The sequence below is a fragment of the Lactuca serriola genome, chromosome 4, assembly GCF_051521515.1.
Source record: "Lactuca serriola cultivar US96UC23 chromosome 4, Lser_US96UC23_V15, whole genome shotgun sequence".
Classification (NCBI taxonomy): domain Eukaryota; kingdom Viridiplantae; phylum Streptophyta; class Magnoliopsida; order Asterales; family Asteraceae; genus Lactuca; species Lactuca serriola.
Window position 1 is genome coordinate 305,142,984 of NC_136411.1, and position 11,708 is coordinate 305,154,691.

The window sequence follows — 11,708 nt, forward strand, 5'->3', positions numbered from 1 at the left end:
CATTGGGATGTCATCATCAATACAAAAACATAACCATAAATAGACCTTACATTCATTTACGTTAATGATTTACATCTCCTTTAATCTCTCAGTGTAATGTGTCTTCGTATCGATACTTATGATACAAAAAACTGAGTGGGTCAGGTTTGTAACAACCCAATTTTCATAAAAAATTTAAACTTTTATTTTCATAACACTAACCATGGTAAATATAAAAATCCCAATACATATCCAACATTATTTTGAAAATTCAGAGTACAAAGAGCTAAATGTGAAAATATCGGAGAATGCATGCCTCGTCATCAAGTCGGGCCCTTGACCTTATCATTAGAAGTACCTGAAACATACAAATAAATGGTAAGCATAAGCTTAGTGAGTTTCCCCATCACACGAATCATATAATCACATAATGTCATGCTCATACATATACATACAAATTGCCATAGAGTCCCTCGATGGTCTTCAATGGAATGTCATGGGCTACCCCTATGGTCTTATATCCTCATGTCATGGGCTCCCCCATGGTCTTGACAAGTGACATGGGCTCCCCCATGGTCTTCACATAAACCCATACATAAAGCAAATAACATACCATTTCCCATTAATTACAAACATATCATATCAATTAATGTGCCGGACTTGGTGCCTTCGACCCATGAGTGTGGTGAGAAGACTCACCTCAATACTTGCACGGAAGTTGACTAGGTCGAGATTCCAATATTCGCTCTACATAACACTAAAACATAAACAATTTCCTTAATTGCAACTCAACATGCCCTAAGTTGACCCAACTCGCCGAGTTGTCTCTTCAACTCGTCGAGTTTCCCTAATGTTAGATTAGATCGCGAAAAATCCCATCAACTCATTGAGTTCACCAATGAACTCGCCGAGTTGGCCAGGAATCCAGCCTCTTAATGAATTAAGCTGTTTCCAATAGATACAAGGGCCCCAAACCTCAGATCTCTTCCAAAATGATATCAAACAGGGTAAACTTTCTAGATTTCCCCTCAAGAACCATCCAATAGGTTTCAAACTCAAACCCTAGGTTCTTTAAAAAGGGTCTTGAACGATTAAGCCTTAAAACTCCCATATCAACGTCCCAAAACAATGATCTGATGTCCTATGGTTGGCAAAACACATAAAGTCTCCAACTTTACGTCCATGCAAGCTAGAACACACTCAAAGGCTCGTTAATGACTTAATAAGGGTCTTATTGCATTAATGGGACATATGGACCAATAAAGTTTGCAACTTTAAGCCCAGAGATATCATGAAGGGGTTAGATCTAGCTTAACAACCCCTAGAATCCACATTTTTTTGGACAACTCAACGAAAACCCCAAAATCATGCTTAAACTTCAAATAAGGAGATCTAGGTGAATACATGACAAGGGGACAACTTTATACCTCAAGAATTGTAACATCCGGAATTTCAGGTATCATATTTATTCATTTTATTTTGAGTTTTGTGGAAGAACTCGGCGAGTTGGTGCGAAGACTCGCCAAGTAGAGACGCGATTTCTCACCCGGATTAATGACCGGACTCGACGAGTCCCATTGGTGGACTCGGCGAGTCTGCGCTGTTTAATGAAACCCTGATTTCTCAGGTTTGGGGCCTATTTAAAGGGCCTTATGGCCGTCATTTGTGCTCACCAGTCCCCAGAGTGAAACCCTAGTGAGCTTGAGCGTTTGGAGTGAGATAAGGAGCCATTGTTGACCTTGGAGGTGTTATCTAGCAAGGGAAAGGAAGCAATAGCCAAGGGGAAACAAGAGGATCAACTTCCTGAAGATCTGAGGTCCAGAACATCACATTTGAGGTACTATTTTTCGAACCATTCTCTGTTATGGTGATGTTCATGTTGATTTAGGGCTTATTGAGCCCTTTTGTGGCTAGATCTAGTGCTTCCTTGGTCCCTTAAGCGAGTTAGGTTCTGGATCTGGACCCTTGGAGGTCCAGAGTGTCCCTTTGTCCAAGCTTTTTATGAATCCATGGAGGTGTTGGATTGGGGTCTTTGTGCTTGAGGTCAAAACACCATTTATGAGTCATTAGGTGTGTTATGAGCGCCAAGACATGAACTTTACGTGATAAATAAGCTTGGAAGGACTGGATCTATGAGTTAGTGAAGCAGATCTGACCTCAGAAGGTCGTTTGGGGTTGTGCATGGAATGCACTCGCCGAGTCCATTTCCAGACTTGACGAGTTTGTGTGGGTTGTTCAGTGATTCCGAACCAGGGTTTGAGTAATCGATTCGGGTGAGTGACTCGGTGAGTCGGAAGGGACTCAGAGGAATCGGGTCCCCGTAGAGACTCGGCGAGTCCACGCCAGACTCGGCGAGTTGAGTTGACCATTGACCGTTGACCAGAGTTGACCAGTGTTGACTTGATAGGGTTAGTCAACCTTAGTTGGGAAAGTGTTAATTATAGATGTATTGTGTTATAGGAGGACTATAGCTCGGGAGATCGAGCACTAGTGATTTAAGGGATTTGCGAGTTATCGAGATACGCAAGGTGAGTCTTCTCACTATACTTTACCTTGAGTAGGTAATTAGAGTTATGTGATAGAGTATTTGTATGCTATATGTATGTTATGTGTTTTACTGCATTATTTCTATGTGATTTATGTTGTGCATGTTTATAGAGTTGGAACTGGAAGGTTCACAGAGTTAGAACCAGAGGGTTCACAGAGTAGGGTCCACGGACCCACAGATTTATAGCCTCGAGTGGCTAATATGTGCTATGTGTGGTATTTTGGGGAACTCGCTAAGCTTTGTGCTTACAGTGTTTGGTGTTATTTGTTTCAGGTACTAGTGATGACCGCGGGAAGGCGCCGGCCTGATCAGTACACACACAGGATTTTTATGTTATGAGATCTTGGGATTTTTATATGTTATGGATTTGAGTTTCAAACACTGATGTTTTTATGAATACTAAATGAATTATGCTTTTATAAAATGCGAAAAATTGTTTTGAAAATTTCGGTGTTACAAGAATGCTGCCTTTGAAAATGAGTTTCTGGGTCTAAGGTCCTTACTCCAAGCTAGATGCTTCCCTCTTCTAATCTCCTTTCAAGAATCACTAAAAAAAACTCTCTAAGATCACCACACACAAGCTTTCAAGATGAAACACGAATCAAGGGTTTTCTTGGACATGGAGGCTGGTAAGGAGGCTAACCAAAAGGGTTTAAGTCGTTTATATAGGGTGCAACACCCTAAAATTAGGGTTTCATCTTTGGCCGCCAACTTGTCGAGTTGGGACTCCCTAACTCGTTGAGTTGGATCCTTAAACACCGCGGCCAAAAATATTCCTACATGACGAGTTAGAGCTCCTTAACTCGTCGAGTTCCAGCCCAAAACCTTAAAATATTGAGAAATGAATAATACATGGACCAAGCGTTACAAATATGCCCCACTTGAACTAGACTTCGTCATCGAAGTCTGCTAATGCAAAAAGGTCCGGATAATGCTTCATCATCTCATCCTCCGGCTCCCAGGTCCATTCGGGCATCTTCGGTGCTGCCATTGCACCTTTACTAACTTCACTTCCTTGTTCCGGAGGGCTTTCGTTTCTCTGTCCAGAATCGCAATGGGCTTTTCCACATAATTTAGGATCTCATCAATCTAAATATCATCAAGCGATACAACGATCGACTCATTAACCGCACATTTCCGTAACTATGAAACGTGAAATGTACTATGGATTTGCCCAAGCTCCTCTGGCAAGTCCAATTGATATGTAACCTTGCCCACCATGGCGATAATACGAAATGGGCCAATATACCTGGGGCCCAACTTGCCTTGCCTCCTAAACCGGATAACACCCTTCCAAGGTGACACCTTCAGGAGTACCATATCCCCGACCTGAAATTCTAGGTTTGAATAGCGCCTATCCGCATAGTTCTTTTGTCTACTTTGCATTGTCTGAAGCCGGTCGGGAACATGTTGAATCAACTCGATCATCTTATGTACCACTTCGGTACTCCCCATAACTCGATGTCCAACCTTCCCCCCAGCAAACTGGAGTCCTACATGTCCGACCATAAAGCGACTCAAACGGGGGCCGGTCAATACTAACATGATAACTATTGTTGTATGAGAACTCTGCTAGTGGAAGGTAAGTATCCCAACTCCCTCTGAAATCCAATACACATGCCCGAAGCATATCCTCGAGCATCTGGATCGTCCGCTCAGTCTGATCATCAGTATGGGGGTGATAAGTAGTGCTAAAATGCAACTAAGTTCCTAACTCCTCATGGAACTTCATCTAAAACCTGGAGGTGAATCGAACATCACGATCCGAAACTACAGACACTGGCACCTCATATCTAACCACCACTTCCCGCACATAAATATTTGCTAACTTTTCAACGGAGATACTCTCGGAGATTGGAATAAAATGAGCACTCTTGGTCAACCTGCTTACAATAACCCAGATGAAGTCTACACCCCGAGCCGTCCTAGGTAACTTCATGATAAAATCCATAAAAATCTCTTCCCATTTCTGATGGGTTTGAGTCATAAGAACATTCCTATGTGCACATACAAACCCTATTGCTTGGATCTAGGTTTCTCTAATTAAACATGCAATGTATCCAAGACTTTGATGATAGATCTAGTCTAATAACACAAGGAAAAACAGATCTAAAGAATTACCTTAAGTTTCTTGCTTGAATCTTCTTGTCCTTGGAGCATAGAGTCACAATTGTCACTCCTCTAATGGCTTACAAACACCAACTTAGCAAGAGGATGATTAGAGAGAGAGGGGAGGGTGAGGAAATCGGCCAGGGTTTCTTCAAAGGCAAGAGTGCCGATTTCCTTGACCCCATGGGTCTATTTATACTAGTGAGGCTCCTGGGGTTTCACCCTTAAACCCTAATTAGATAACTTAGGTCCTAAGCAATCCAATCTCCTTATGATAAGCCTTGGACGATTTCTAGGTCCTTCTAAACCCCAAAACCGTCCACCCCTTATCCATGAAGGATTATAGCCCAAAGTACAACTATCATACAATTGACAGTTTATGCCCTTTTATTCAATTAATCTCTTTAAGTCACCAAATTAATTCCTAATTAATTTATGACTTATATTAATCAAATAACAATATTATTATTCCTTATATTATTCTCATAATATATTAATAATATTTTTTCTCTCATTATAAATCATTCTATCAAGTTGCTATGGTGAAGGCAACCCAAAATGACCATGCACAACCGGGTCAAATACTTGTCAAATATAGTTGCAGCCTTAGACACTATTTCAACAATTTCCACATGAGAATAGGTTGCGGCTGCATCTTGCAATGGGACCTCTGATGCTCGGATTTGACCTTCCTGCAGGTCAAACATCGCTCAACAAACCATGCAATCTCCCGCTTCATGTAGGGCCACCAATAACTCAATCTGAAGTCTCGATACATCTTCGTGGCCCCTGGATGGATAGAAAACTTGGATTTATACGCCTCCTCCAAGATCTTTTGCCTCACACCCCCGAAAGCCGGTACCCAAAATCTGCCACACTGGGTCAATAGACCCCGACCGTCTCGAACAAAAAGTGGAATCTGCCTCCGAATCCGCTCCACCTTCCAGTTCTCCTTCTTTAGTCCTTCAACCTGAGCCTCCTTGATCATATCCAATAGAGGTGAAATCACCGTCATCCTCAGAAAAACATCTTGGATCGGAGCACTCGCCGCCTTACGGCTCAAGGCATCGGCCACCACATTGGCCTTCCCAGGATGGTACAAAATCTCGCAGTCATAATCTTTTACTACATCGAGCCATCTCCTTTGTCGCATGTTCAAATTTTGTTGATCCATAAAATACTTCAAACTCTTATGATCAGTGAAAATGGTGCATCGGACCCCATACAAGTAATGTCTCCAAATCTTGAGGGCAAACACCACCACCCCCAATTCTAGGTCATGAGTGGGGTAATTCGTCTCATGCGGCTTTAACTGCCTCGAAGCATAAGCAATCACATGCCCCCTCTGCATCAGAACCGCTCCTAATCCTAAAATAGAAGCGTCACAATACACTACAAAGTCGTCCAATCCATCGGGTAGTCCTAAAATCGGGGTCTCACATAATCTCTGCCTCAAGGTCTCGAATGCCGATTGCTAATCTGGACCCCACCGAAAGGTCACACTTTTCTTGGTCAATCGGGTTAAGGGTACGACAATCTTGGATAAATCCTGAATAAATCTCCGATAATACCCTGCAAGACTTAAGAAACTCCGGATCTCGAATGCGTTCTTCGGAACCTCCCAATGCATTACCGCCTTGATTTTGGCCAGATCGACCAAAATACCCTCCTGATTGATGATGTGCCCCAAAAACCGCACCTCACGCAACCAAATATCACATTTGGAGAATTTGGCGTATAGCCTCTCTATCCTCAAGGTCTCCAATACCTCCCTCAAAATGTTGCTCGTGCTGCTCCTTGGTCTCAGAATAGACAAAAATATCATCAATTAAGACGATCACAGATCGATCCAACATTGGTCTACAAACCCAATTCATGAGATCCATGAATGCTGCTGGAGCATTAGTGAGTCCAAATGGCATCATCACGAACTCATAATGACCATAACGAGTTCTGAAGGCTGTTTTCGGTATATCCTCATCCCTAATCTTCATCTGGTGATACCCCGACCAAAGATCATTCTTGGAAAACTAAGATGCACCCTGGAGCTGATCGAAAAAATCATCAATCCTTGGAAGCGGATAGCGGTTCTTCACCGTTAGCTTGTTCAACTTCCGATAATCGATACACATCCTGTGTGACCCATCCTTCTTTTTCACGAACAGAATCGGTGCTCCCCACGGGGAACTGCTCAAACGAATAAACCCTCGGTCTAGCAGCTCCTGAAGCTACGTAGATAGCTCTTGCATCTCGGGTGGAGCTAGACGATATGGTGCCTTGGCTATCAGAGCCGCACCAGGCACTAAATCCATACATAACTCCAATTGCCTCTCTAGAGATACCCCTGGCAACTCCTCAGGAAATACGTCGGCAAACTCTCGCACAACCGGAACACTGCTAAAATCTAGCGTGGCCTCAACCCTCATGTCTGAAACATAAGCTAAGAACTCATAACAAACCTGCTAAAGAAGCCTCCTAGCCCTCACAACCGAACAAAGAGTTGGCCCATGCGAGGCTCTCTATCCATGAATAATTAGTTCTCCCCCACTTGGGGTTTTAACTCTCACCAACTGATGCTCACCGTCTATCATGGCCCCATTCGGCACCAACCAATCCATCCTGATGATCATCTTCAATCCCCGCAAAGGAATCGGAACCAAATCGATAGAAAACCTATCCCTGAACACATTCAGAACGCTCCTCCGATAAGCCCTCATGGCACTCACGGTGCGGTCATCTGCAATATCCACCTCAAGTGGAGAATCCAAGGTCCCTGGAGCATCCTGAAGCTTCTTGCTGAGCGCAAGGGATACAAACGATCGGGTAGTCCCCAAATCAAAGAGAACATGGGCCGACAACCCATTGAACAGAAAGGTCCCTATACAAAGTGATAACATCATAAGCATAAAAATAAATTAAACAAGCGATTATAGATCAGATACCAGTCACGACATATGGTGCTGCTCGGGCCTCCTCAGTAGTCAGCTGAAATGCGTGACTTTTCACTGCAGAAGCCTCCACCTTGATCGGGCGACCATCTGTAATCCTCATCATGGCGGACGCAGGCGTCGCCACAGCTCCTCCTCCCCTAACCAACCTCGGACAGTCGGTCTTCTTATGACCGGTATGGTTGCAGTGGAAAGAAATCATGCCCTTCTTAGGGAAATACCGACTCATGTGACCCGATTGGCCACATGCATGACATCCTGAGCCCGCTGGTCGGCAGGCTCCACTGTGCGGCTTACCGCACTTGGCACAACGGTCACGGCCCTGCCGGCCTCTGCTGGGAGGATCAGAGGTCTTAGGCTTCTTGGTCTGACCAACTGCTGCCTGAACCTGCTCTGGCTTCCACTTCGTGCGGAGCTCCAACTCAATCTCCCGTTCCCAGGCCTTCTCCACCATCTCATTCAGGGTCTTGCACCCCGAAAAACTCACAATCTCACAAATATCATCTATCAACATGGAATGATACCTAGTCTCATTAATCTCCTCACCCGTAGCGTACCACGAAACCAAAAGTGCCCTTTCTCGAAACTTAGCGGTGATCTTTGCCACAGTCTCGATGGTCTGTTGTAAATCCTAGAACTCTCTCACCAAACATTGCACCTCAACAGGTGGTGTAAACTCCCAATCAAACCTCCTCACAAACTCCTCCCAAGTCATCTCATCTACCCCGATTGATCCTACCTCATGGTTCACTTACTCCCACTAGTCTTGTGACCGATCCCTCAGCATACAAGATGTGAACCCCACCTTGGCAGCATCGTGGCAAGAACTCGTGTGCTGAGCATTCTCCATGTCTGCCACCCAACATTGGCTAGTGATGGGATCCCAGACCCCGAAGAACTCAGGCGCTCCACATGCCATGAACTCCCTGAACGAGGGAGCTCGGGCACCAATCTAGCCTGCAGCAATCTCGGCTCCGAAAGACCTGAGCCTCTCCTCCATGATCTCGATGATGCGCTCCTTGAAGGTACCGAAAATCACCTGGGTAGCATCAAGGATGCCACGAATAACCTTTGCTGTGATAAGATGGCGCAACCTCTCATCCATAGGCTCTGCATCGGAGCCCGGCCCTGATCCTAATCCTGATCCTGAACCTCGCATCATCATCACAATCCTCAACTGGAAATATCACAAATAACTAAGATAAGGAATTCGAAAGGGATTCCTCCACACCAGACTCCTAAGAACTACCAGGTCTGTCATTACTTCGGGTACAGGTCCAATGTTGACAATAGTACTGGTCTAATACTACCTTCCACACCTACATGTACCTTCCCCAAGGCAATACTTGATTTCCCTAAATCACCCAATCACAAATCATAATTCATAAACACAACATTGATTCTGAATAGGATTCTCAACCCTCACCAAACCAGAAATCCAGATTAGTCATAACAAGTTTCCCTATACATGAAAGTTATACACAAAGAGAATCACATAGACTGCCAAATAAAGCTTCTACCCTAAACCACAACCAAACAAGGAACATGAATAAGGAAGACTCCCTCATTCTAGGACAATGCAATCCTAAACATGTACAACTTCGAAAGCATACACTTAGCAAATAATCCATACAAGCATATTTCCATATATATATCGTAGCATGACTAAAACATTGGGAATACTTACTTGAACTCGGCCAATTACGTGCACTGCATTCTCCCCTTTTTATTACAAAATTGTTTTCAAGAAATAAAACTTTGGTTTCTTTTTGAAAAGAAATTGTTACCATTCCCTCAGTTTGAGTTCTGACATACCCAGAAGTGTGTCCGAATCTCTCAAACCAATACTCTGATACCAACTTGTAACAGCCCAATTTTCATAAAAAAATTTAAACTTTTATTTTCATAACATTAACCATAGTAAATATAAAAATCTCAATACATATCCATGTTATTTTGAAAATCCAGAGTACAAAGAGATAAATGTGAAAATATCGGAGAATGCATGCCTCGTCATCAAGCTGGGCCCTTGCCCTTATCATTAGAAGTACCTGAAACATATAAATAAATTGTAAGCACAAGCTTAGTGAGTTTCCCAGTCACACAAGTCATATAATCACATAATTTCATGCTCATACATATACATACAAATTGCCATGGAGTCCCTCCATGGTCTTCAATGGAATGCCATGGGCTACCCCATGGTCTTATATCCTAATGCCATGGGCTCCCCCATGGTCTTGACAAGTGCCATGGGCTCCCCCCATGGTCTTCACATAAACCCATACATAAAGCAAATAACATACCATTTCCCATTCAATACAAACATATCATATCAATTAATGTGCCGGCCTTGGTGCCTTCGACCCATGAGTGTGGTGAGAAGACTCACCTCAATACTTGCACGAAAGTTGACTAGGTCGAGATTCCAATATTCGCTCTACACAACACTAAAACATAAACAATTTACTTAATTGCAACTCAACATGCCCCAAAATCCATAAAGGTAAAACTTGGTCAAAAACCAAGGACAAAGGTCAAAGTCAACATCATGAGTTAACCCAACTCGTCGAGTTGTCTCTTCAACTCGACGAGTTTCCCTAATGTCAGATCAGATTGCGAAAAATCCCATCAACTCATCGAGTTCACTAATGAACTTGCCGAGTTGGCTAGGAATCCAGCCTCTTAATGCATTAAGTTGTTTCCAACGGATACAAGGGCCCCAAACCTCATATCTCTTCCAAAATGATATCAAACAGGGTAAAGTTTCCAGCTTTCCCCTCAAGAACCATCAAATAGGTATCAAACTCAAACCCTAGGTTCTTTAAAGAGGGTGTTGACCCATTAAGCCCTGAAACGCCCATATCAACGTCCCAAAACACATATCTGATGTCCTAAGGTTGCAAAACACCTAAAGTCTTCAACTTTACATCCATGCATGCTAGAACACAATCCAAGGCTCATTAATGACTTAATATGGGTCTTATTGCATTATTGGAACATAGGGACAATTAAAGTTTGTAACTTCAAGCCTAAAGATATCATGAAGGGGTGAGATCTAGCTTAACAACCCATGGAATCCACACTTTTTTGGACAACTTAACCAAAACCCCAAAATCATGCTTAATGTAGCACCTGGTTCCTGGTACGTACTCCTTGTGATTAATATTTTAATTTTATGCTTTTTTTTTTGCCTAGGACTCGGCGAGTTGAAGGACCAACTCGCCGAGTAGGAGCGGGATAAGGCGCGGGGTTTGAAATTTGTACTCGACGAGTCAGTCCCCGGACTCGGCGAGTAGACCCTGTTTGGACAAAAACCCTAATCCGGGCATTTGCACCCTATTTAAATGCTCTAACTTGGCCTCCTTAGTCCCTAACACTTCCAGAGAATTGTAGAAAGAAACCCTAGCCCCCATATTGTCCTTGAGAGTGATTTTGGCTTTGTGGAGAAGGTTTGGAGCTTAGAGGAAGGAAGAGGAGGTTGAAGTGTGCAAGGAGGGGAGGTAGATCCGGAATCTTCACTGTGAGAAGCTTCCATTCAGGTAGAAAAGTTCTTACCTTGATCATTAGTTCATTAGATCCCCTTTTTGTCCCAAATTAGTGGTTTCAAGCCCTAAAACCTCAAATTCCATGTATTTATGCTTTGAGTTCTGAAGGGACTTCAGATTGGGATCTTATGGACATCCTAGAAGTATAAAGTCTCTGTGGTTGGGATTATTGAGGTCCCTATTGAGTGTATTCCCCCTTAAAGAGCTTGGATTTGCCTTTTTGAACTCATAGGGCCATGCGTGCACGTAAAGTTTGCAACTTTAGGTGATAAGCATTCTCTGGGAGCATAGATCTATGGGTTAGAAGCGTTGCATGTCTCAGTTTTGGTATGTATAGGAAGTGGGTCGAAGGGACTCGACGAGTCCCAAAGTGGAACTCGGCGAGTTCTATGAAGATGGTCTTAGACTCGGCGAGTTGGATGAACAACTCGGCGAGTCCTATGAAGATTTCCTGGAGCTCGCCGAGTCGTTCTTCAAACTCGGCGAGTCATATGAACTTTCACTGAGTAAGAGGGGTTTAAGTGTTGAAGGTCCAACCCTTCGTATCTGCACGCAGAATTAGCAGTGTAACGTAGC